Source organism: Manis pentadactyla, chromosome 10 (genome assembly GCF_030020395.1).
Source record: "Manis pentadactyla isolate mManPen7 chromosome 10, mManPen7.hap1, whole genome shotgun sequence".
NCBI classification, from domain to species: Eukaryota; Metazoa; Chordata; class Mammalia; order Pholidota; family Manidae; genus Manis; species Manis pentadactyla.
Genome location: NC_080028.1, coordinates 112,372,913 through 112,399,024, shown reverse-complemented (window position 1 = coordinate 112,399,024; position 26,112 = coordinate 112,372,913). Strand labels below are relative to the sequence as shown.

Sequence of the window (26,112 nt, the reverse complement as noted above, 5' to 3'; positions counted from 1 at the left end):
TTGGCTGTAATTTGCATTTCTTTGAGATTGTACATGTTTACACTTACTGAGTGTTTGTATTTCTTTTCTGAATTGCCTGCCTGTTTATATTTATGGTGTTATTTAGAGTGAAAATTTAAGTGTGAAGAGAAAAATACTCTTAATTTCTTAAATGTAATATTTTGCTGTATTTTAAACTTTCTATTTATTTCATGTGATTATGCTTTGTGCATAGAAAGCACCTAGTTCTTTCTATTCAAGATAATTTACTCCAGTATCCAAGTAGATTTACAGATAGCATATTTGTTACTATAGAATGTGTTTGTGTGCCATTATTTCTTTTTTTCTTTTTTTTTCTTTTTTTTAGTATCATTAATCTACAATTACATGAAGAACATTATGTTTACTAGTCTCCCCCCTTCACCAAGTCCCCCCCACATACCCCTTCACAGTCATTGTCCATCTGCGTAGTAAGATGCTGTAAAATCACACTACTTGTCTTGTCTGTGTTGTGTGTACCGTTATTTCTTCTCATCATCTTCACACTGCTGTGCTGCGAGTCAGTGAAGGATTGCTACGACATTAAAGTTGGTTTAGGTCTCACCGATGTTCTTTCCTTAACATACTTGTATTGTAACGTACAAACTGACTGTTCACATAATACATGGAAAGCATGGATGTATAAAAAATCAGCCTCCTGTAGTACTCAAACTAGAGAACTAACATCTAAGCCTGTTGACTAGCTAATTCTTGACTCTGGGTATGGACTCAGTTGGAAACACAGTAAAAAGGAATGGATGTTGATGATGTTTAAAGTATTAGTTCAACCCTTGAGTTTTATATAAAGGGATAATTGAGATAATACGATCTCTTATTACCCTATATAACAGGAAGATTTTTTACGTTGAAATGTGATTGGCTTCCAGTTAGGGAAGAATGTTTATCTAGAGCCAGTGGTATTTACCAACTCTGCCTGTAAAAACATTCCTTTTTACCCTCACATGCTCACTCAGCCTTCTGTTTTCCAAGTGACATTATTATAGCCTTTAGTAGTCAGGAAAATTAAAAGCACATTTTTAAAACCATGAATATTAGAGTCTCCCTTCAGTTTCATAAAATCACCACTTTTTATGATGCAAATATGGGAGGATTTCTGAAAACTTGGAAAAATTAAATTTAACTGCTAAACATCCTTTGATATTTTAAAGAAACATCATAGAAGTATAAAGCATATGGTTTTTTATTGGTGGTAGTGGTTTTTTGTTGGGCTGCTCAGCAAACTTCTGACTTTTTTTTTATTGAAAAGCAGAAATGTGCTTTTGCTTTGGACATTCTATTTGCTTATGACTCTTCATTGGCTGAACCAGCAACATAATTAAGTCCTCAGGTAGGATAAGATGAAAGTGATGAATTTATTCTATTAAGTAGGTTTTTCTGGGTAAATACCTCCTTGGAATGTTAAATGAAGTAAATCTAATTTATTGGCCATTTGTTTACCTTCTAGTTTTCAGTCATTTATGGATTTTTAAAGGATTTTCAAATGTTAGAAAAATAAGATTTTTTCCCCTTCTTTTCCCTTTCCCTTCCCAGCACCTGGGACCCCACATAAATTACTTAACTTCTGAGCCTTAAATTTTTAATCTATAAAAGGGAATTGTGTAAGAAGACTGCCTGTTTTGATTGTCTAACTCAGTGCACAGAAGTTTGGTACTACATAGTAGAAGCTCAATAAATGATAGTTTGTATTAATACACCTTCTAATTCTCCTCTACTTCATCCAAGTGCTTTCTTATTTCTTGATTTAATCTATTCCGTTTTTAGAATTTTAAGTTACTGTTTCTCAAACAATAAATTTTACCCAGTGTTATATTCTATCTTGGGAGAATGTCTCTGAAAAAGCATCTCTGTGGTCAACCTACATTATGTCAATATACATCCAGAACACATCTGCTTCCTAAAGTATGTGTATTAAAAATGTTTCTAGAATCAGATTTGAAGGACCCTTTGGTGTTTGAAGGAATTTTAGTGTATCTGACCTTAGATTTACCACCCAATTTAGTTGTTGTCTCTGCAGTAGTGTGCTTCAAAGTTCAGACATTTACATGCTACTGCCATTTCTGCACAGTGCCTGTTTTAACATTTACTTATTATTTTTAAACTTAGCCTGGGCTAAGCAATAGTATCTGTAAAATTTTAGGTTCAGTATACTAGCTATGTCTTTTCTAATGTATATTAAAATAGTACAAATGTACTATTTAAAATTGTATTGAATTACCTATTAATGTATAAAACATTGCTGACAGGATGAGCATCTAGCCTTTACTAAAATAATTCCCTTCCTCCTTTTTTCTTTTCTTTTCTTTATAAACTTGAATGTAATAAATCTTTCTTTTTAATAGTGAAATATGGCTTTTTTTGTGAACAGGAACCATTGTAAATACTGTATATAGCAAATCTGATTAAGTCTGAAAACATGGGGAATGTTTACTTGTTAGACTTTTTTCATTTTAATGTTTTGAGATCCACATGGGGGAGGGGACCTGGGAATGCTACAATTTTATATGTGTGTTCACTCCTTTTCTCAGTGATATCTCTGCACCTCTACCCTTGACGTCTCAGAGTCAGGTACCTCTTTGGTTCAGTATTTGTAGAGTAAACTTTCTCAGTGGGGATAAGGTAGTTGCCTTACTGAGGAGAGCAAGGATCTAGGTACCTTAACTTCCCTACGTAGATTTTTCACCATTCCTCCTGTTTTTCCCAGCCCTTCCCCTTGCCTTTTAGGGGCTTCTGATGCTTTTACTTGCTAAGCCTTTTCTCCTATTCCTTTGTATAAATTTATTTCCCCTTTTTTGGTTGACCTGTAGATTTCAGGCTTCTCTGCTCTGCATAATAAGCAACTGTCCATCTGCTTTCTGTATTCCAAGACTTAGCTGTCTTTTCTCATTCGGCTACCTCATTTTTTTGGTCATTATGTGCTAATATCTTTTAAACATTTTTTCATTATCTAATTAGTGAAAAGGAATAAGAAATAAGAGTAAATACATAAATTCTCATTTTATCTGCCTCTATTTGCTAATACAGTTCCTTGCATATAAATATTTGAAAGAATGATGTATCTTTTAGGTTGTTTGTGTAGCAGGTAATATCTTATGAAGTGTTTTAATCATGATTTCATTTGAACATCACTAAAAATGGTTATATAAAAATGACCCTTTTATGGTTGAGGAGACTGGGCCTCAGGAAGTAGAGGGACGTAGTTAAGGCTACACAGTAGCAGAACCTGACTGTAGCCCACTTTTCCTTAGTGGGGCCCAAGGCTTGGTGCTGAAAGCTGCTGCCTCTTGCAGTTTCTATAACTAGATCAACACTGAGTGGCTTCATGGGCCTTCAAATTATATAAGGAACATTAGATTGGGATAACGAGGATGTTAGTATTTCAGATAGAGCTATGAAAGTATTTTGGAGAGTTCTGTCTAAATACTGTCACCATTAAAATTGTATATGTTTTACCAAGACCCATGTTAATTTGTTGAAGAAATTTGGTCTTTATTATAAGGACACTAGTTGTTTTTCCTAAGTGCTGAAAGAGGAAGATGAATTTGTGCAAGGCTAAATGAGGACAGAGGAGCAATTTCCCCTGGACAGAATTACAGAGGAACTGGTCTCTGGAGCCAAAAGGTGAATTTCAATTAAGGCAAGAAGGAGGGTAGGAGAATGTTCTTTGAAAAGGTAAGGACTTAAGACATTTATGTATGGAGTATATTAGTGCTCACATAGTAACTTTATATAAGGTCTTCTGATGGTAACATAAACTAGTCACATAATGGTTCATTAAGTTTAGCGACAGTTCCAGTGGCAGCTCAGCTTATAACTCATATCAGAAGCTTCCCAAACTTTATCAATTCACCAAACTCTTAGTGTGCCAGTAATTTTTTCATGATGCCTTTAAGTCCAAAAGAAATGCCAAATAGTTCCATTTACTTAGTAGTTAGATCTAAATAACTTAAGTAACTAAAATTTTTTTAAGTCTAGATTTTAAGTAACTGAAAAAGAAAACTTCTGCTTATGGGATGTGTGCATCTCTTGGGTACTACATACCTTCTTAAACCTTAGAATCAGATTGGACCTTCTACTCTCACTTCCTATTCCATCCTCCGTGGGTTTTTTTGGCCGTTTTTTTTTTGTTTTTTAAGGACAGAGACTTAGTTTTGCAAAGATAAGATAGTGTAGAAAGGAATGCAGCAAGATCTAATTTTGAAACTGTAGTACTTTGTTCACTCTGTCCCACTGATGTCAACAATTGTGTATGTGTGAGGAGCTTTAAGTTCACAGTACATTATTAGTACACTGATTGGGGACCATCTTCCTTATTTAAGAGCTACTAGGAATAGAATGCGTGAATTCAAATATATTTGATATTCAAGGCTTTTAAGTCCTAGTTTCAAGTAAGATATCTTTTCTTAACTTTGAGTTTTCTATCTTTAAAGTGAAATATTTTTACAAAGAAAATAGCAAAAATACAAAGTTTTCTCTCTTTATTCACAGACTTTTAAAAAGTGCATCACTGATGTAAGTAAAAGTTTTTTTTAACTTTCTGAAGAAAGGCACTACTTAAATGCCAAGCTGTTTGGTAAAGGGAATAGGAAAACAACCAAGGCATGGAGAAACGGGGTTTCTGTTACCTAGGGTTTCTTAAGTCTTTCCCGAAGTGATTTGGTAAATGTGTTCTGCACACTGAAGGAAGGTATGTAAATGAATGGTTCATGCTTGTAATCGTTAGGCATATAATTTGAACTGTGTAATGGGAAAGGCATATTATTATCATTCTTTAAAAGGCTTTGAAAAGTATACTGCACGAGAGCATTTTTCAGTAAATGTCAGAATTAAGACAAAATGAACTTAACCATTTTCTGTAGATATTTAGTTTTCTCATAAAAGTCTTGTTCAGTTCTTATGACATATGAGATCAAGACGTTTAGATCCTTGTAAAGTAAACTAAAACTCAGTGATACGGGATTTTGGCAATTTAAACAAATCTTAAATTTCAATTACAAAGAAAATAAACTACATAAATATTTGTACTAAAGGAATGTTTTCCTTTTTAAGTAACTGTTGTGTGTTAATGTTCATTGATTTAGATGTATCTAATCAAAGTGGTGCTACTATCTTACCATTTGTTTTCAAGCTAAATTGTCTAAATTTATAGAGAAGCATGGACATAAAAAACAGACCAAAAATAGCCCACCTTTATTCATATATCAGTTATTCAGTCCAGTACCCTTGAAATACTTTTCATATGATTAAGACCCCAACCATTTAGATATTGCTTTATTTTTGCTGTGTACATTTTGATATTTCTTGACAGTTAAAAATAACAGATAACCATTTACTCGTATTTCTTTTCACATAGCTCTAACTTACTTGGAGCCACAAAGATGATAAATCCTAAATGAGCTGACTACTAAGTGGATGGTTTCAGAATATCTAGGGTTTAGAGTAGGTATTATATATGCATGCTTTGTTTTATGAAGGCTTTCTTGGGAGTGCGGAAGGAAATAAATTTTTTGTCAAAACTTCTTGTTAAAACAGAAGAATCAGCTGGCTTCACAAGCTGCCTTTTGAACTAGATGGCTTACGGGTAACTATATAGGTCTCATAAGCTTTGAGAAGTCTTTGAAACTGCTTCTGCTTTCAAATAGCATTTAAATGCTCATTCAGGGGAGGCTGGATGTTTTTTTCTTAAGATTTTCTTGGTTCCTGATTTTATGAGCTGTGACGTGAAGATAAGAACTATTCAGTCTGTTAGACCATAACCTGCCATATGTATGTTTGTACCTTCCTTGAATTTTAAGTATATTTTGGTTAAGGGGACCAAACTAAAAGCAGCTAAGAGTTAAGAGTGCTGTACTCTAAACTGACAAATATATCTAACTTACTTTCTTCCTTTTTTTCTCCCTCTATTCTTCCTTCCTTTGATATTGATTGAGCAGCTACTACATGCCAGGCACTTTGCAAGGTGCTACTGAAACAAAGGTAAATAGTGGTTCTTATTCTTCATACTGAGAATAATGTGCAAATATTGCCTGAAAGCAAGATTTGCCTTTGTAATATAAAATGTGAATTGATTCTAGAATAATGTAGCAAGAACCAAACATAAGGACACTTCCTTGAGTCTTAAACAGTTTTTAAAAGTCCCATAATTTATTTTGGTCTTGAAGAGCTACTCTGTTGTTTTTTTTTTTTGACTTATTGAGCATAATGAAAAAATGACTTTATTGAATACTGTTACCTCAACAATAGCTTGCTAAAACAGAAGCAGTGTTTTATATTCTAGGAATAGGTTCTACTATGATCAACTATTTTATGTTGTTATGGACTGGATTTTGTACCCTCAAATTCATACATTGAAGGCCTAATCCCCATTATGACTGTATTTGGAAATAAGACCTTAAGGAGATAAAGTAAAGTGAGATTATAAGAGCACTAATCCAATATGACTGGTGTCCTTATAAGAAGAGAGAGACACCAGGGATGTGCATGCACAGAGCAAATGTCATGTAAGGCCACAGGGAGGAGGTGGCTGTCTGCAAACTAGGGAAAGTGGGTTCAGTGGAAACCAAACCTTCTGACACCTTGATAATGGACTGCCATCCTCCCAAACTATGAGAAAATAAATTACTGTTGTTTAAACCACCCAGTCTGTGGTGTTTTGTTATGATAGTCACAGCAAACTAATACGTATACTGTAACCTAGACATGTTTGGTTGTCTTGAAGTTCTCTACAGCCACAGTTAAACTCCTCTATCCTAGGTTGTTCTCGAGTCTTTAATTTCTTCTACATATGTAGACTTCCAGAATGACAGCAGATTTCAAAAATGCTTATTTTCTTATATATGATCTCATCTATTAAGCAACCATATATTGAAGGTATCATTGATAACTGACTAGTAGATTGACTTAGTTATACTTTTATTCACTTTTTACTTAAGGGTGTTAGTGTATTATAGTTTGGCAGAATTTTCTTGCTCATCACATAATGATATGTTTTCAATGAGTGCATCTTAGGTTCAATAAAATATATTTCTCATTTTTACCTGCCTTCCAAATTTGCCTCATAGCATTTCTTTATTTTTTTTTAGATAATTATTTTTTATTGAAGGGTAGTTGATGCACAGTATTACATTACATTAGTTTCAAGTGTACAACACAGTGATAAAACATTTATATACATAATTCTAGGTTCCAGCTATCACCCTACCAAGCTGTTACAATATCTTGACTATATTCCTTATGCTATACATTACATCCCGGTTACTTATTTATTTTACCATTGGAAGTCTGCCTCATAGCATTTCAAATAAATATGTATTTATCATTCCTGAAAATGCTCAGAAAAGGAGTTACTATGCAGTTTCTCCTGTTAAATCATTAGACTTTCTTAGTCTTTTTAATAATCATTGTATAAAATATCTGCTATATTTGAAGCCTATTTTTTCAAATCAGTAAAAACAGAGAGCAGTCTAGCCACCACAGAACAGTAAGTGTGGCCTAGTGGTTAAGAGCATCAGCTCTGTAGCCAGGTTATCTAAGTTCAAATCACAGTTCCATCACTTGTTAGCTGTGTGACTTCAGGCAAGTTAATGCTTCCACATTTGTAAATAGGGATAATAGTACCTACTTCACAGGGCTGTTCTGAGGATTTTAAGAGTTACACTCTGAAAAGCATTTAGAACAGTACCTGCCATGTAAGTGCTATATAAATGTTAGCTGTTATTGTTACTATATTTGAGTCAGCATCAGTAGTATTCTCTCTAATGGAAGTTAAAGTGAACCCACTATTTAATGATGGATATTATACAGTAATTAGAAAAAATTGAGGTTAAATTTTTAGTTTCTTTTTACTTTACTGTCTAGCCACTGCCAGTACAATTTAGTTATTCCCCCTAACCTTAGCCTCTCAGAGGCACGTACACAAATACTTAATAAGCCCTCTTCCAAGATCTCTATCCATTAAACTGTTAAGGATTGAATTCCTTCAAGCTTCATCCCTGTGCTCCCAACTAATCAGTTTTCTCCTAGGTCCTTTCCCTTCTTTCTGCCTGAGAGATGTGTATCCCAAGTATTAGAAAGCTTGCAAAAGCAGACTCTCTTGGTCATGCAGGTTTACTTGTTGACTTGTTCATTTATTTAATATTTAAGTACCTGTAGTGTGCTAGCATTCATGCTAAGTGATAGCCTATATTTAATATCAGTTTTACTTTGTTTTAAGTAGACATAAATTTTTTGTTTTGGGGGAGAGGAACTGTTTTTAAAAATGGAAGTGTATGTTAATATGAATGGTTGGTAGGATAAGTTTAAAATATTTTCAGGTTGACTGTATGGGGTGGGGAGACCATGTACATGGGGAACAAGGACATTTAAACAGAAAGTAAAGCTCCTTGATTGGGTCTAGATGATTGTTCTTAAGGGGACAAAAGACTGAAGAGGAACTTTACAGACACTAAACCAAAAAGGTAGGTCCAGCTTCTACAGAGCTTTGTGCATGTGGAAACCTTAGCACATCTGTGACTCTCAACCTAGTCTTCACTAAGATGCCTTTTCCTATAACATTCCCTCATTTAGTAATGACTTTTTGGTAGTATTAACTAAATGGTGATGATTGAAATTTCTGTCCAAGGAGACAGGGAAGCTGTTTGGTGGTTTTGTTTGTCCAAGAGTAAAAGAAATTCCAAGATAATTGCTCAGTTCCAAAGGTTTCAGTGCTATCATTCCATTTATTCAAGTATGTATATAAATTATTCTGTCATTGTGTTCATCCAAATATTTTTAAATTCTCGGAAGAAGCAAATTGCACTGGAGAAATCTCAAGCTGTGTTAGATTGCCTTCTGTTCTCTCTCCCTGCCTCCCAAAATTTCAATAGGTGGTTTGACTATAGGAAATTCTGAGTGTTTTTATAAATAAACATTCCCATGAAAACTAGTAAAACATTACTTATTAAAAAATGTTGTAGGGTTTCTGCCTGCAATCTTTTGAGACTTAATTTCAGATCCTCTGAATTTATTAATCACTGCTTTTCATTATTTGGAGGGGAGAGGTTTGACATACTTGACATTTAAGACACACACACATTTTTGCTTGTTGAGTGTAGAAGAAGTGAGGCTTTACTATAATTGTATCATGTTTCCTAAAGCATACTGTATATAACAGTTCTTGAAAATCCTGTGTTTCTCATTAGAATCTATTGTGAAATTGACTGGAATAAAATGGCAAGTAGATACCAGAAGTTATTTCCGTTTACATGAGGATTTTTCACACTGTTTTTAAGCAGAAATAATGTTTTTGATTAGGTGAGAATAAATTTGCTGTTAAAATTATTTAAGATTTTTATATGAAGATCTTAGAAAATACTGAACTAGGGGATAGGCATTTGTATTTATTAATTTCCATTATGTAGGTATAGCAAGAGACTTAAGGATTCAGAAACAATACTGAATGTGGTCCCTGCCTTGAGAACCTTAAAATCTAATTAAGTAGATAAGATTTGCAAGCATGAACAAAGGGAACAATGCATATAATATGTAATCAAGAAGTAGAATGAGTTGGAAATTAAGAAATTGAGAATTTATAATCTCACTTTTACATTTGAAATAATCAGATACGGTTTCATTAAATAAATTTCAGTAAATAGTATATGGAAAATTGGTTGGATTAGCATAGAGAAGAAGTGTGGAGAAGCTGGTTCTAGTTGAAACAATTGAACAAAGAAATCTATAACAGTACTACCTACTTGTGAGGATTAAATGAAATCCAAAAAAAGTGTTGGAGTAATGTGCATGGTGAGTGTCCAGTAAAAGTTAGCATTGTTATTATTAGCATGTTTATATGAGTATTCTTTGAAGGGAGTTAAAATAATATAACATGTACTAAGTGCTGGGTGTGTCACTAAGATTTTTGCACTTTTTTCCCTTTAATCCTCAATTTTCTGGGGCCTAATTATTGCTGTTATCCCCTTTTACAGATGAGAAAACTGAAGCATAGAACAGTTAAGTTTATAGCCCCAAATCTAGGAAGTTGAAGAGTAAGTGTCATGCTATTAGATTGCATCATTGGATACAGCTAAAGAAAGGCTATGAATACTGGATTGTTTAAATCTGATAATATTTGAAAGCTAAATCTGTATATTTTGGGTCATTTATTTTCTTTGATTATTTATATCATTGCTTCTCTAGGGAAAACCAGTAATCTGTGAGCTATTGAACTGTAGAGTGTGATATTTATTTTTCTGAACTCAGCACTAGGCTATGAAGAGTTACCATTATTAGTACATTTAATATAGAATATATTTCACTTATTTGTTTTGATAGTCATTTCTAAAGGGAGTCTCTTTCCTTATAGGAGTGCCTAGTTTGTTTCCCTCACATTGTGTGATGCATATTGTGGAATTTTTATGTTATAAATACCCAAGATTACTACTCCCAACTACTAAGCATTAAAACAAGTCTAATTAGGTCGAGATCTGAGTTGCAGATAATAAAAGAAAGTATATAATATAAAACTGTGGAAAGAATTTTCACTTAACAACTAGTATGATCCAGGGGTCTTTCTAACTAAGCTCAGTAACTTATAAGAAAAAAATTCCAGTGGGTGGAAAGTCAGATACTGATGGAAAATAATATTAACAAAATTATTATGTTCAAGTATAATTGCTCAGTTAAATATCCTGTTGGTCAAGACTTGCTTTTGAAATACCTGTTTGAACAATTAAGGGACATGGAAAGACCCTCCTCACTCACTCAAGAATAACTAGACAACTTGCTGAAAATATTGATGAATTAGTTTTCCTAGTAGAATTGGACTCACAGCAGTAATAAGCTTTAAATTAGTAATTACATATTACAGATTGGTGCCATTTTGAAGTATTAGGGCTCATTTTGAGCTAGACCCTCAGCACTTGTGTGGACATTCTTTACCAATTTTTATTTCATTTTCATATTTCCTGCAATAAGTATTTTAAACTTCTGCTCACACCATTACATTATTCTGAAATTCTATCCATGATTGTCAGCATAAGAGCACACTATTTTTTTATTGAAGTATTATTGATAGTACAATCTTATATTGGTATCAAATGTAGAGCACAGTGGTTCAACAGTTACCCATATTATTAAAATCCTCACACCCTACCACCAGTAGTGCAGTTACTATCTGTCAACGTAGAAAGATGTTACAGAATCATTGACTATATTCTCCATGCTGCACTACTATCCACGTAACTAACTTATATTATGCTTGAGAATTCTTGTGCCCCTTTATACCCCTCTCACTTCACACCAACCCCAACCCCAACCCCTCCCCCATGGTAACCATTAGTCACTTCTCAATGTCTCTGAGTCTACTGCTATTTTATTCATTCTGTTTTGCTTTGTTTTTATATTCTACTAATAAGTGAAATCATATAGTATTTGTCATTCTCCACTTGGTTTATTTTACTCAGAAAAATACCCTCTAGGTCCATCCATGTTGTTGCAAATGGCAGAAGTTCTTTTCTTTTTAAGGTTGAGTAATATTCTGTCATGTATATGTACCACATCTTTATCCATTCATCTATTGATGGACACTTTTGTTGCTCCCATATCTTGGCTATTTTAAATAATGTGATAAACATAGGGGTGTATATATCTTGAATCAGGGATTTTGTTTACTTTGGGTAAATTCCTAGAAGTAGAATTCCTGGGTTGTATGGTATTTCTATTTTTAATTTTTTGAGGAACCTCCATACTGCTTTCCATGTTGGCTGCACCAATTTAAATTACCACCAACAGTGAAGGATGGTTCACATTTCTCCACATCCTAGCCAACACACTTGTTATTTCTTATCTTTTGGATAATGGCCATTCTGACTGGTGTGAGGTTGTATCTCATTGTAGTTTTGATTTGCATTTCCCTGATGATTAGTGATGTGGAACATCTCATATGCCTGTTGACCATTTGTATTTCTTTGAAGAAATGTCTGTTCAGGTCCTGCCCATGTTGTAATCAGGTTATTTGTATTTTTGGTGTTGAGGTGTATGCGTTCTTTGAATATTTTGGATGTTAACCCCTTATTGGATAACTCGTTTACAGATCAATTCCCCAATCTGGTAGGTTGCCCTTTTGTTCTGCTCATAACTCGTTTACAGATAAATTCCCCAATCTGGTAGGTTGCCCTTTTGTTTTGCTCATTGTGTCATTTGCTTTACAGAAGCTTTTTAATGTAATGTAGTCTCACGTGTTCATTTTTTATTTTGTTTCCCTTGCCCAAGGAGATCTGTCCAGGAAAAAATTATTCATATTTATGTTCAGGAGATTTTTGCCTATGTTTTCTTCTAAGAGTTTTATGGTTTCATGTCTTACATTCAGGTCTTTGATCCATTTTGAATTTACATTTGTGTATGAAGTTAGGTAGTAATCCAGTTTCATTCTCTTGCATGTAGCTATCCTGTTTTCCCAACACCAGTTACTGAAGAGTCTGTCTTTTCCTTATGGTATATTCATGGCTCCTTTATGGCATATTAATTGACTGTGTATGCTTGGGTTTATATCTGGGCTCTATTCTGTTCCTTTGATCTATATGCCAGTCTCAAACTGTTTTGATTACTGTAGCTTTGTAGTATAGCTTGAAATCAGGGAGTATAATCCCCCCAGTTTTGTTCTTCTTTCTCAGGATTGCTTTGGCTATTCAGGGTCTTTGTGGTTCCATATGAATTTTAGGACTGTTTATTCTAGTTCACTGAAAAATGCTGTTGGAAATTTGGCAAGGATTGCATTGAATCTGAAAATTGCTTTGGGCAGGATGGCCATTTTGACGATGTTAATTCTTCCTATCCATGAGCATGGGATAGATTTCCATTTATTTGTCTTTAATTTCTCTTATGAGTGTCTTATAGTTTTCAGAGTACAGTTCTTTCACTTCCTTGGTTAGGTTTATTCTTACATATTTTTTTTGTTTTTGATGCAAATGTAAATGGAATTGTTTTCTTGATTTCTCTTTCTGCTACTTCATTTAGTATTTAGGAATGCAACAGATTTCTGTGTATTAATTTTGTATCCTGCAACTTTCCTGAATCCAGTTATTAGTTCCAATAGTTTGTTTGGTGGAGTCTTTATGGTTTTCTCTGTTTAATATCATGTCATCTGCACATAGAGACAGTTTAACTCTTCCTTACCAATCTGGATGCCTTTTATTTCTTTGTGTTGTCTGATTGCTGTCGCTAGGACCTCCGTACTATGTTGAATAAAAGTGGTGAGAGTGGACATCCTTGTCTTGTTCCTAATCTTAGAGGAAAAGCTTTTGTTTTTTCATGATTTGAGTATGATGTTAATTATTGGTTTTTCATATACAGCCTTTATTATGTTGAGTTACATACCCTCTATGTGCATTTTGTTGAGAGTTTTTATCATGAATGGATGTCAGATTTTGTCAAATGCTTTCTCATCATGTATTGAGATGATCACATGGGTTTAGCCTTCTTTTGTTAATGTGGTTTCTGATATTGATTGATTTACTAGTATTATACCATCCTTCCTCTCTGGAATAAATCCCACTTGATTGTGATGGATGATCCTTCTGATGTATTTTTGAATTTGGTTTGCTAATATTTTGTTGAGGATTTTTTTTACATCCATGTTCATCAGGATATTGGTCTATAATTTTCTTTTTCTGTAGTGACTTTGCCTGGTTTGGGTATTAGAGAGATGCTGGCTTCATTGAATGAGTTTGGAAGTACTCCCTCTATTTTTTGGAATACTTTAAGAAGGATGGGTATTAGCTCTTCTTCAAATGTTTGGTATAATACAGCTGTGAAGCCATCTTGACCTGGACTTGAGTTTTTTTGAGAGTTTTGATTGCCAGTTCAATTTCATTGCTGGGGATTTGTTTGTTCAAATTTTCTGTTTTTTCCTGAGTCAGTATTGGAAGGTTGTATTTTTCTAGGAATTTGTCCATTTTTAGGTTGTCCAGTTTATTGGTATCTAACTTCATTTCATTCTCTAGTAGTGCTTTGTATTTCTGTGGTATTTGTCGTGACTTCCTTTTTCATTTCTGATAGTGGGTATTTGTGTCCTCTTTTCTTTTTCTTAATGAGTCTGGCTAGGGGTTTGCCTATTTTATTTATCTTCTCAAAGAACCAGCTCTTTGTTTCATTGATATTTTCCTCTCCTCTCCTCTCCTCTCCTCTCCTCTCCTCTCCTCTCCTCTCCTCTCCTCTCCCCTCCCCTCCCTTCCCCTCCCCCTTCCCCTCCCCTCTCCTCCCCTCCCCTCTCCCCTCCCCTCTCCCCTCCCCTCTCCTCTCTCCTTTCCTTTCTTCTTGTCTAGTTATGTCCCTCCTTCTACCAACTTTGGGTTTCATTTTTTTTTTTCTAGTTTCTTTAATTGTGAGTTTAGACTGTTTATTTGGGATCGTTCTTATACCTTGGGGTCGGCATATATTGCTATGTACTTCCCTCTTAGAACTACTTTTGCAGCATCTACAAATTTTGGACTTTTTTGTGTTCATTTGTGTCCACATATTGCTTGATTTCTCTTTGATTTGTTCATTGATCTTTTGATTATTTAGAAGCATGTTGTTTAGCCTCCATGTGTTTGTGGGCTCTTTTGTTTTCTTCATGTAATGTTTTCTTACATGTTTTTCTTCATGTAATTTATTTCTAATTTCATACCATTTTGGTCTGAGAAGTTGCTTGATGCAATTTCAATCTTTTTTACTTTATTGAGTCTCTTTTTGTTTGCTAATACATGATATCTTTGGAGAACATTTCATGTACACTTGAGAAAAATGTGTAATGTGCTGCTTTTGGGTGAATGTTTTATAGGTATCTGTTAAGTCCATCTGATCTAGTATGTTTCTTTGTTAGTGCCTCTGTTTCCTTATTTATTTTCTGACTTGGTTGATCTACAAATTTTGATGTGAGTCTGTTGATGTGAGTGGTGTGTTAAAGTCTTCTAAAATGAATGAGGTTGCCATAAAGTTCATAGGTACTTTCCTAAATGTATAGCAGTCTATAGTTAGTTGATGGTCACTATTTTGAACAGTCTGAAGGTACTACTCCACACTTTATATATTAGATGTCATAATCTGCGTTTCTTGTGTATCCTCTTGAGTGGTTGTGTGTGTGTGTGTGTGTGTGTGTGTGTGTGTGTGTGTGTGTATCTCCCCTTGAGTTGGTTTTACTACTTTAAATTTCTTACTTGCTTGTTAAGTAATTGGTCTTCTAACTTTACTGTGGGTTTATTTTCACTGGTGAAAGTATTTAGGCTTATGATTATCTCCATCTGCAGAAATCCCTTGAACATAGTCTGTAATGCCTGTTTAGTGGTTACACATTCTTTTAGCCTTCGTTTATTTGGGAAATGTTTAATCTCTCCCTCAAATATTAATGATAATCTTGTTGGGTAAAGGATTCTTGGTTGAAGGTCCCTCTGTTTAACACATTAAATATTTCATTCCACTTCCTCTTGCCTGTTAAGTTTCTCTGGCTGCTTTCAATACCCTCTCCTCATCCTTAATCATTGTCATTTTACTTATTACGTGTGTTGGTGTTGCCTTTCTTGGATTCATTTTGTTAGGGGCTCTCTGAACTTTCATGTCTTGGGTGTCTATTTCCTTACCCAGGTCACAGAAGTTTTCCACGATTATTTCGTCAAAGAGACTTTCTACTCCTTTGTCTCTCTCTTCTCCTCCTGGTAACTCTATTATTATGTGAATATTGTGTTGTTTGGAGTTGTCTCACAGCTCTCTTAGCGTCCTTTTGTTTCTAGAGAATCTTTTTAACCTCTGTTACTCAGCTTCATTGTGTTCCTCATCTTTAGTTTCCATCTCATGAATTTCTTCCTCTACTTGCAGCAATCTGTTACTCATTCCCTCCATTGTATATTTCATTTATGTTACTGCTTTCTTCAGCTCTGAGAGGCACTTTTTAAAAACTCTTCTGTCTCTTTCTTGATGTCCTCCCTGAGATCATCAATGCTTTTCTGTAAATCAGTGAGTATATTTATGGCTGTTACTTTGAAAACTTTATCAAAATGACTGGTGATCTCCATTTTATTTAGCTCTCTTCCTTGTGTCTTATCCTGTAGTTTTTGTCTGGAACATATTCTTCTGCCTCCTCATTTTTTCAGGGTGTCTGTGTTTGTTCCTATGTATTAGATGGATCTGTTATGCTTCCTGGTGTAGAGAGTAATGGCTTCATGGAGGTGTCCTGTGGTTCCCAGAAGCTCAAGACTGTTTACTCTCTAGTGTGTGGTTTTCTTTTGTGTGGAGCCCCAGTTGCTGTTGGTAGACAATGGATGGGGCCACCTTTCTGTCTCTGCTGGCAGTTGTTTGCCTTTCTCAGTCTGCCATGGATGGCAGTTTGACTCACCTGCCCTTTGTGAGCAGAGCAGTGGTTTCCGCTGGGAGGTTGTGGGTGGGGCCGCCCACTGTCTGCCCTGCTGCGCTGCTGGGTTAAAGTGGTGGGTGGGGAGGTCACAATGGCTGTAAGTTGCACGGTTGCGAGGTGGTAGGGCGCATGGTATGTGGCAAGTTGCGCAGGCAGTGTAGGTGGAGGTGAGTCATGTGGGCAGGCCCTGGTGGCTGCAAGGTGAATGACAGACTTTGCAGCCAGTGAGGAGGATGGAGCACTTGGAGCTGGCTCCTGCAAGCACCCCTCTAATTGGGCTGAGACAGTGCCAGGTAAGCTGGGAAAGCTTCTCTCTGTCTGCCAGGTTCTGACAGAGCTTCTCTCTCTGATTCTGCTGGGCTGAGTGGATTGGTGTGCCCACAGTGTGCAGGGAAGCTCTTCGAGGCTGTGCCACTAGTGAGGGGGGTGAAGAGTTTGGGGCTCCAAAGAGTGCCCTACCAGTTGGGCTGAGTGAGCCCTGGGGATGTGTTGTCCACCTGTCCTTTCTCCTGTAGAGAGAGCTCCATCCAACCCTCAACCCTCTGGCACTCCTCTGGCAGCCCTCCTTACTGGCAAATCTTTGGCAAACACTACCACCTCTGTTGGGTCTCAGGGGATGAACAAAGAGTGCCTGTCCTCCACAAGTGGCTGGAGTCTCCCAGAGTGCCAGAGTGTTCCAACTGTCCCTTGGTGTTCAGCCACACTAATCACCAGAACCCAGTGCAATGTGGACTCCTGTTTTCAGAGCAGATCCCCAAGGCCAGGTGTACAGGGTTCCTGAGTACCTATCCCCTCTGGCCTCTCTTTCCTTTTCCTCCTACCTGTGGGTTGGGGTCAGGGAAGGGCTTGGGTTGCCGCTCAACCACAGCTCTGCCACTACCCTTCTTCTGTGTGGTCCCTTCTTCATCTCCATTTATACGTGGTCTGCTCTGCAGTCTTCAGGTCGTTTTCTTTGCAGGGTCAGTTGTATTTGCTGTAGTTGCTTCTTTGGTGTGTGTGTGGGAGGTTTCCGCCTTGCCTTCCTACTCTGCCATCTTGTCCCCCTCTCACAAGATTTATACAATGACTTTTTGGAGAAACTAGAGAACCCTCAGAACTCTTACAGCTCAGTTTTTATTTGACTTTCTCATCTAACTTATCAGCATTTGCATCCATTTTGAGAGCTTCCCCTGCAGTTTTAGAAGAGGGTTAGTCTTTGTTTTGTACCCTGGTTCTCCCTTCCTCTTGTGTAGCCCACAGATATTGTTAGTACTGAACACCAAACTCCCCATTTTCCCTCCTCTTTTAAAATGTCCTGATTCATGAATAACACCATGAGCCAGAAAATGAGTCATCTTGTTAACTGTTTTTACTGGTTTGGGCTATTTCTGTTCCACTCAGATTCCACTTCTGTTTGCTCTGTCTATCCACAGCCGCATCTATGTTCATTTCCTTAGTTCTGACTCATTGCTAGTCTGTATAGCAACATCCCTATTATGTGGGTACTGCTGTTGTTCCTGATTTACAAGGTCACATGAGCTAATAATGTCAGGGTTTTGTCCAAATAACTTACACATTAATTCATATTTATTGAATTAATTATTCTACCAGAATATGTTGACTGGGAATGGCCAAGAGAGTTTAAAAATGGATAATAAAGAAAACTGCTAGATGCTACTAAATACTATTAACTTATAATGATAAAAGTAATATAACTTATGTATTACTATAGGTAGGTCATTGGAACAGAATGGAAAGCTAAAAGCATAGCTATAAAAAAATATGTAATAAATACAGCATTTTGAATTGGTGGTGAGGATACAGGTTGCTCAGAGCCATTGGGTATGAAAGCTAGAGAGGGTGCTGAACTGCAGATCCCTGGGGATCTGCTCTGGAAACAGGATTACATATATTACTGTATAATACTGTATATAATATATATGCAATATATATACATTAACATACAGTATTTTATAGTACTCATATAATCTACTGCCAACTTTGCTGTTCTGGATTATACCATGTATATGATTTAAAAAATTGCTTATTATAAAAATATTATTAGATTCCAATCTCACTATACAACGAATTAAATATGAGATGAGTTAAAAACTTAAAAATGAGATTATAAAAATTAGAATATATGTATTTGATTAGTCCTTAAGGTCAAAAAAGCATTTTCTTAACATAAAACCACAGGGAGAAAGTCTCAAAAGGAAAATTTGAATAGAATTAAAAGGTGAGCTAGAAAAAAAATTGAGAATATATGATGGATGAACAGTTACCATTTTATAAGGAGCTTTTAGTAATACTAGCAAAGAAATAAACTAATATAAAAATTGAGGGAGGACATCAATGATGAAAGTAATGATACATATAGCCAATAAGAAGATAGCACAAATTCATCCTAGTTGGGATTCAGTGAAACTGTTATTTACCTAATATGTTTAGAGAGAGTTTAAAAAATATTAATGGTGAGAGACAATTTTCTTGGAGGAATGTATGTCAGCATGTTTAAAGAGCCATAAAAATTAGAGATGCACACAAAAACTTACGTGAAAGGCTATTTAGTTTATTATGGTCACACAATCCAGATAGGATTAAGCAAATCATGCTCTATTCATAATCTGATGCCACACATTATGCAACTATTAATTTGTTGAAAATGAAGAGATCATATACATAGATCTCAAAACAGGATGCCTCCAATGATCTGAATTTTTAAAAAAAATTTCTAGTAGAGGATTTGTACCAAACTGATAATAGTCATTTAAGATTAAGAATGACTTTTTATTTCTTCTTCCTTTCTTTAAAGTTTTTTGTAATGTGTGTTAATGAATTAATTAAAAATGTCATTTTCTTTTCAATATTAAAGTACCCAACTGCAGTTTTTCAATAATAATTATTACTGCTGAAGTGGCTGAAAGTGAGAGTACTGTCTCTCTAATAGTGAATTTTTCTATTTAGGGAACTTGACACTGCTTAGTCCTGAGATCTGATCGAATCCCAGGACAAGATCATATGGTTGGATCTGAACATGGCTAAGTCATAGCTAGTAGTACTGGTGTGGAATTTTAATGGAGGGAAGACTTTAAAATTGTGAGAGAATGAAATCCCATTTTCATTTCCTGTTGTGGGGGGTCATATTTTCAGATACTTTACAAATAACATTTATTTTTTGTCTAAACTGTTTTTGTTGCAAACTCAGCTTTTAAATCCATGAAGTCAAAATACTTTCATTAGTGTGTTACCAAGTTGTTAGAAAGCATAAGTAATTCGGTATGACAGATGTAATTGATTGTTAATTTACAAAGTTAATCAGGGTGTTTTAGTCTTGGAAATTCATATATTTTAATTTACTCCACTTAGTTCCCAAACTTTCTAGCTTAGGGCTCTGTGTGTAGCAGTTTTTAATCATTGCAACAAGTATTTGTTTAGCTACCTAGTGAGAGAGGACATTTGTGTATTTTGCTTATTAGTTCATTTCACAGAGATACTTATTAATTTGATCTTCAATTTTCTTTTTGTTATTTTGGAAAGTTTCTTTAGTTAACTATTTCAAAATAAACTTTTTGGCTTAGGAGTAGGGAGGAGGGTAAGGAAAAGTTAGGCAGAGTTTGAATGATGACAGAGTGGTATATTCTGGATACAGAACTAATGGAGGATAAAAAAAGGGGTGTTAGCAGAGAGGGAGGCAGATAAAGAATCAGCAATACTGATAGGATTGACACGGTCTCAACTGAAGAAAACGAGTGGAATCTATTTTAACTCCTCTAATACCTTTCATGGAGGTTGTCTGGAAAGCACAGACCTTTTCCACATTCATGGTTTGTAATTGTGTGATCCCAAATACACACTTTTTCCAGTCATGTAGCTATATAGTTTTTTTTTTAATCTCTTCCCTAAAGGCTTTGCTTATATTGTTTACTTGGCTTTATTTTAAATACAAAGGGTAATCAGCATGCTTTTAGAGCTATGTTTATGTGATACATAGATACAATTATGCTTGACGGTTTGAAATTTGTGTTTCATTTAGTTCTGTTGTAATTCAGTTGCTCATTTTTATTCATATGGTAAACATACTATACTATTCCCTAGTGTTAGAACTTAATTGAAAAGTATTTATACTTTGCAAAATTTACTGATAAACCAAAACATCTAAGGAATTTTTGTGGATTCTTTATTTTAAGATTAGATGTGCACATGTTACATAGACACATGTTACATGTTCACATTTGGATAGAAGAAAATGATATTAAAATTTGAAGGGGGTTCTGAAAAAAGGAACTAACATTTTTACATGGATTTTATGAACTGTCATTAGTATTGTTTAGACATGAATGAATTGTTCCAAAGAGAACAAATGTGAAAATTAAGAGAAAGGAATGTGAAGCAGTATGTAGCTGAACTCTTCTAAGAACTAGATAGTATGCTGCACAATTTATTCTGTCAAAATGTCAAGGTATTAAAATTTGGTTAAAGTATTTATTTTATTAAAAATTAATTTTAATATGTTTAAGTTGAAATATTTATTAAAATGGTATTTTTATTAGGATGCAGTATTTTTAGATAATGGTTGTGAATGATTATTATCTGTTGTGCTTAGAAATACCCATACTGTCCAAGAATTCTCACTAATATAGGTAAAAAGTCCTGTGGAATATACTCTTCATATATTAAAGGCCTTTAAAAATGGCAATACATCATGAACATATTTCCCGAAGCAAGGGAAACAAAAGCAAAAATGAACAAGTGGGACTATATCAAGCTGAAAAGCTTCTGTACAGCAAAGGATACCATCAGTAGAACAAAAAGGCATCCTACAGTATGGGAGAATATATTCATAAATGACAGATCCGATAAAGGGTCGACATCCAAAATATATAAAGAGCTCACACACCTCAACAAACAAAAAGCAAATAATCCAATTAAAAAATGGGCAGAGGAGCTGAACAGTTTTCCAAAGAAGAAATTCAGACGGCCAATAGACACGTGAAAAGATGCTCCACATCGCTAGTCATCAGAGAAATGCAAATTAAAACCACAATGAGATATCACCTCACACCAGTAAGGAACTCCACCATCCAAAAGACAAGCAACAACCAATGTTGGTGAGGTTGTGGAGAAAGGGGAACCCTCCTTCACTGCTGGTAGGAATGTAAATTAGTTCAACCATTGTGGAAAGCAATATGGAGGTTCCTCAATATGCTCAAAATAGACTTATCATTTGACCCAGGAATTCCACTTCTAAGAATTTACCCTAAGGATGCAGCACTCCAGTTTGAAAAAGACAGATGCAGCCCTATGTTTATCGCAGCACTATTTACAATAGCCAAGAAATGGAAGCAACCTAAGTGTCCATCAGTAGATGAATGGATAAAGAAGCTGTGGTACATATACACAATGGAATATTACTCAGCCATAAGAAGAAAACAAATCCTACCATTTGCAACAACATGGATGGAGCTAGAGGGTATTATGCTCAGTGAAATAAGCCAGGTGGAGAAAGACAAGTACCAAATGATTTCACTCATATGTGGAGTATGAGAACAAAGCAAAAACTGAAGTAACAAAACAGCAGCAGACTCACAGAACCCAAGAATGGACTAACAGTTACCAAAGGGAAAGGGGCTGGGGAGGATGGGTGGGAAGGGAGGGAGAAGGGTAGGGGGAAGAAAGGGGGCATTATGTTTAGCATGTATAATGTGGGAGAGGGCACGGGAAGGGCTGTGCAACACAGAGCAGACAAGTAGTGATTCTACAGCATCTTACTACGCTGATGGACAGTGACTGTAATGGGGATTGTCCGGGGGACTTGGTGAAGCGGGGAGCCTAGTAAACATAATGTTCTTCATGTAATTGTAGATTAATGATACCAAAATAAAAAAATGGCAATACAAATTATTTAAAATAGGCAATTGGTATGTTGATTGTTTTCTCTGAATTTTGTGGAATTCTACTTTATAAAATTGATAAGGAAAAGCTACCATGAAATGGATCCTTTTTAGTTATTTGAGTCTTAAACTATTACATTTTTAATATATTAAAAATCCTTTAACTATAAAAATAGAAATTTTAGTAGTAGGAAATTACTACCTTAAGATTTCCAAGTCAAGTTAATTGAGTGTTTCACACATATATCTCTCTAAGGTTAGTCATCCAAAAGCAGTGTGTTAGGTCTATTCAACAAATTAAATGATGTTTTCTTTGTAATTAGGACTTCAAATCTTTGACTTCTCCTTACCCTCAATGTCCTTTGTAATTTGGTCCAGTCAATCTAGTCTCTCCACTACACATTCCAGTATTTATTTCAGCAAATATTTATTGAATATGCCATGTTTTATAATAAAAGTATAATATACTGTGGAAATACTGCTATTGTGGGGGTTCAGTCTATTGCCTTAAGCAGGGTCTTAGAGCTATAAAAACATAGTACAGTGGTTTTCAAACCTTCTTTGGACTGATAAAAGTGTGGTTTGTTAGTGAGTCAAATGCTCAAATAGTTTTATAGTATTCTGTTAAATGGGATATTCCAAAATATTGAGCAACTTTTTTATTAAGTAAGATTAGTAACAAACAAAAATATATTCCCTGGGTTTACATGGGAAGTTGTTTTCCTGGAAAAAATCTGTATATTTTTAAACCCTGCAACCTTGACTCCCTCTGGTTTTTAGAGCAAGGTGTTTTGTTTCAGATAATTATAAACAGATTTTTCATCTGTTTTACTATTCAGTATCACATGCTACATTTGAATGGGATGTGGGTCAGTTCTTTCCCAGAGGGACTAATTTTTCAAATTGCAAGATATGCATTCCATGCTTCTGATCCATAAACTAATATAATCCCTTAATCATTAGTATGATAAACAAATATCTCCACAAAATTCCATGACTTGTAGGGAGTGATATTGACTGACTGAGAATTATTGGTCAAGAGCATTGTGGCCAAAGGAGAGACTTGCTCCAGAGAGGTAGCAGAGAGAACAGTAACCCTACCACGTGGTCCAGAGGTGTAAGAGAAATTTAAAAAAACAGTTTTCAGTTAAGACAGAACAGGCAAAGGGCTTTTTCAAGGAACCATCTAGGTTTTACAGCTGAAGAGAGCAAAATGTTAGTGAGCAGGAATTCCAGAGGGCACAGTGAAGTAATTTGGAAGGTAGAGAGGGTGCAGGATTGGGATCAGGTTAGGGAATGTACAGAGCAGTACAGAAACGAGAATCTGTATAGTGATGGATGAGACCTGGGATAGCTTGGTCTCCTGTCCATGACTGAACTAAACATGGAAATGAGGCCTGTTAGAATTCCTTCAGAAAGTCCCTTTAAAAAAATAATAAAAATGTTATACACAGAACAAGAGGAGGTGGACCCTTATATAACTATCATTCCAGCTACAACAATCTCAGCTCATAGCCACTCCTTTTTGCCTGCAACTTCAGTAATTCTGTTACAGAGTGACCCAATATGCTCACAGGAGTGAAACAAGTTTCACAAACATGCTCCTTATAAAAATTTTGGATCTCAGTGCACTAAATGTATTTCATGGCTGATGAATAGGTTATGCCTGGCAGTCGGAAAATTGTGCTTAGGGTTTGTACTTAGACTGCTTAGGTTGGAGTTCTGACTTCACTCCTCAATACTTGGTGTCCTTAAGCCCTCTTACGCAATTCTAATCCTCAGATTCCTCTTCTATAAAGTAGAACCACCTTAAGGTTTTTATGAGAATTACATGAAATACCACTCTTCACACCTAGAAAATATTCAGATAGTAGTTGATGTCACTACTATTTTAAGTGACAGACCTGGGATTTGGATCTAGGTCTCTCTGATCCTCAAATCAGAGTTCTTATCTTAGGATTTTCTAACCTAACACGTTTATAGACAACTATAAAGAAAAAAAAGAAAAAACTAATCTAGAGATAATGTGTATTTTTCTTCATAGTATTTTTCACTCTACATTAAATTTCCCAATTCTTTGAATACAGATTTCAAATAATATTCCACCATTTTATTCTCTAGAGGCAGAAATATTATGTTACTTAGAATAAAATGTTTACCTAGTTATAGTTATTTAGTCAATGCACAATTAAATTTTATTCCTGTTTTTAAGACTTTATTATGGCAATTACAGTCATTTGTAAAAGTAAGGAGAATGATATAATGAAGTCCCCCACATACCATCCTTTACTCCTTCAGCTTCAACAGTTACCAACTTTTTTTTTCTTTTATTGAATTATTGTTGATATACGATCTTATGTTGGTTTCAAATGTATGACACAGTGGTTCAGCAGTTACCCATATTAAATCCTCATCCCCTCTAGTGCTGTTTGTATCTGTCAACATGGGAAGATGTTACAGAATTATTGGCTATATTCTCCATGCTGTACTACTGTTCCCGTGACCAGCTTATATTGTGATTGTGAATTAATTGTGCCCCTTTATCCCCCAACCCCTCCCCCTTGGAAACCACTAGTCACTTTTCAGTGTCTGTGAGTCTACTGCTGTTCTGTTCCTTCCATTTTGCCTTGTTTTTATATTCCACAAATAAGTGAAATCAACAGTTACTGACTTTTGGCCAGTTTTGTTTTATTTGTACTACCACATACTATCCATCCTCTTGCATTCTTTTGAAGCATATCTCAGATGGCTTATTATTTGTTCTTAAATATTTTAGTATATATCTCTAAATGATAAGTCATTTTTAAAACAAAGGAACAGTATCACTATTATAACTAAAAAAGTTAAAAATAGTTCCTTAATCTCATGAACCTCCTGAGACTTAATGTCATCAGATATTCATTGTTCAAACTATTTCTTAAATAATAATTTAAAAGATAGTTTCCTTGAATAAGGACACAAATGAGATCAATATATTGGTATTGTTTCATATGTCCCTTGAGTTTCAAATGTATGGTCCTCTTCCCCCTTTTCCCCCTCCCTTTCTCCTTGCAGTTGTTATTTTAAGAAACCCGACTGTTGGTCAAGTGTAGGAGAGGTCAGCAGAGGCTTGTTACTGTATGATGGAGAGATAAGAATGCTTTTTATATTTTTAAAGGGCTGTTTAAAAAAAAAAATGCGACAGACCTTACTAGATGTTAGTTCTTAACAATGACCTTACTAGCCCTGGAAAACTAAAAGATTTGCTCCTTGGAGTTTTACAGTTTTATGACACCTGCTTAGTTTCCCACGATCTAGATTTTCATGATTGCATCTCCATGGTATTGTCTAGTGTTCTTCTTTCCCTTCTATTTCCTGTGAGTTAGTAGTTGGTTCTAGAGGCTTAATCAGATTTAGGTAGTCTTCTCTTTTTTTTTTAACTCATGGCAGTTCACTACCTCCACAAATTTCTTTTTTCCTGTCATATTTATCAAGGTGTCATTTACATACAATTATATGCTGCTGTCTTAAGAGTGCAATTTGGTGAATTTTGACAAATGCACACAACTGGGTAAACCACCATGAGAATCACGATTAGAACATCTTCATTCCTTCTGCTCTTCTAGTTAGCCCTCCTCACATCCAGCTTCTGGCAGCCTGGTTTGCTTTTATGTCATTGTGATTTTGCCTTCTGTGGACTTTTATGTAAGTGGAATCTTACAGTATATTGTCTTCATTTTCTGGTGCTTTTCATTCAGCATAATGCTTTTGACATTGAGTGATTTTGTTACTGAACAGTATGCCATAACATGGATTTGTTAATCTGTTCACCATTTGATGGACATTTAGACAATTTCCAGTTTT

The 26,112-nt window shown here is 35.2% G+C and overlaps 1 protein-coding gene and 1 long non-coding RNA gene across 2 annotated transcripts in view; both read left to right on the top strand.

Moving 5' to 3' along the window:
- PAWR (pro-apoptotic WT1 regulator) overlaps positions 1–26,112 on the top strand; it is a 114,965-nt gene that overhangs the window by 44,353 nt on the left and 44,500 nt on the right. The gene's annotated exons all lie outside the window — the stretch shown is intronic.
- On the top strand, positions 4,700–6,672 carry LOC130679191 (uncharacterized). Its single transcript, XR_008992273.1, has 2 exons — positions 4,700–6,012; positions 6,314–6,672. It is a non-coding gene; the product is annotated as an uncharacterized LOC130679191 (long non-coding RNA).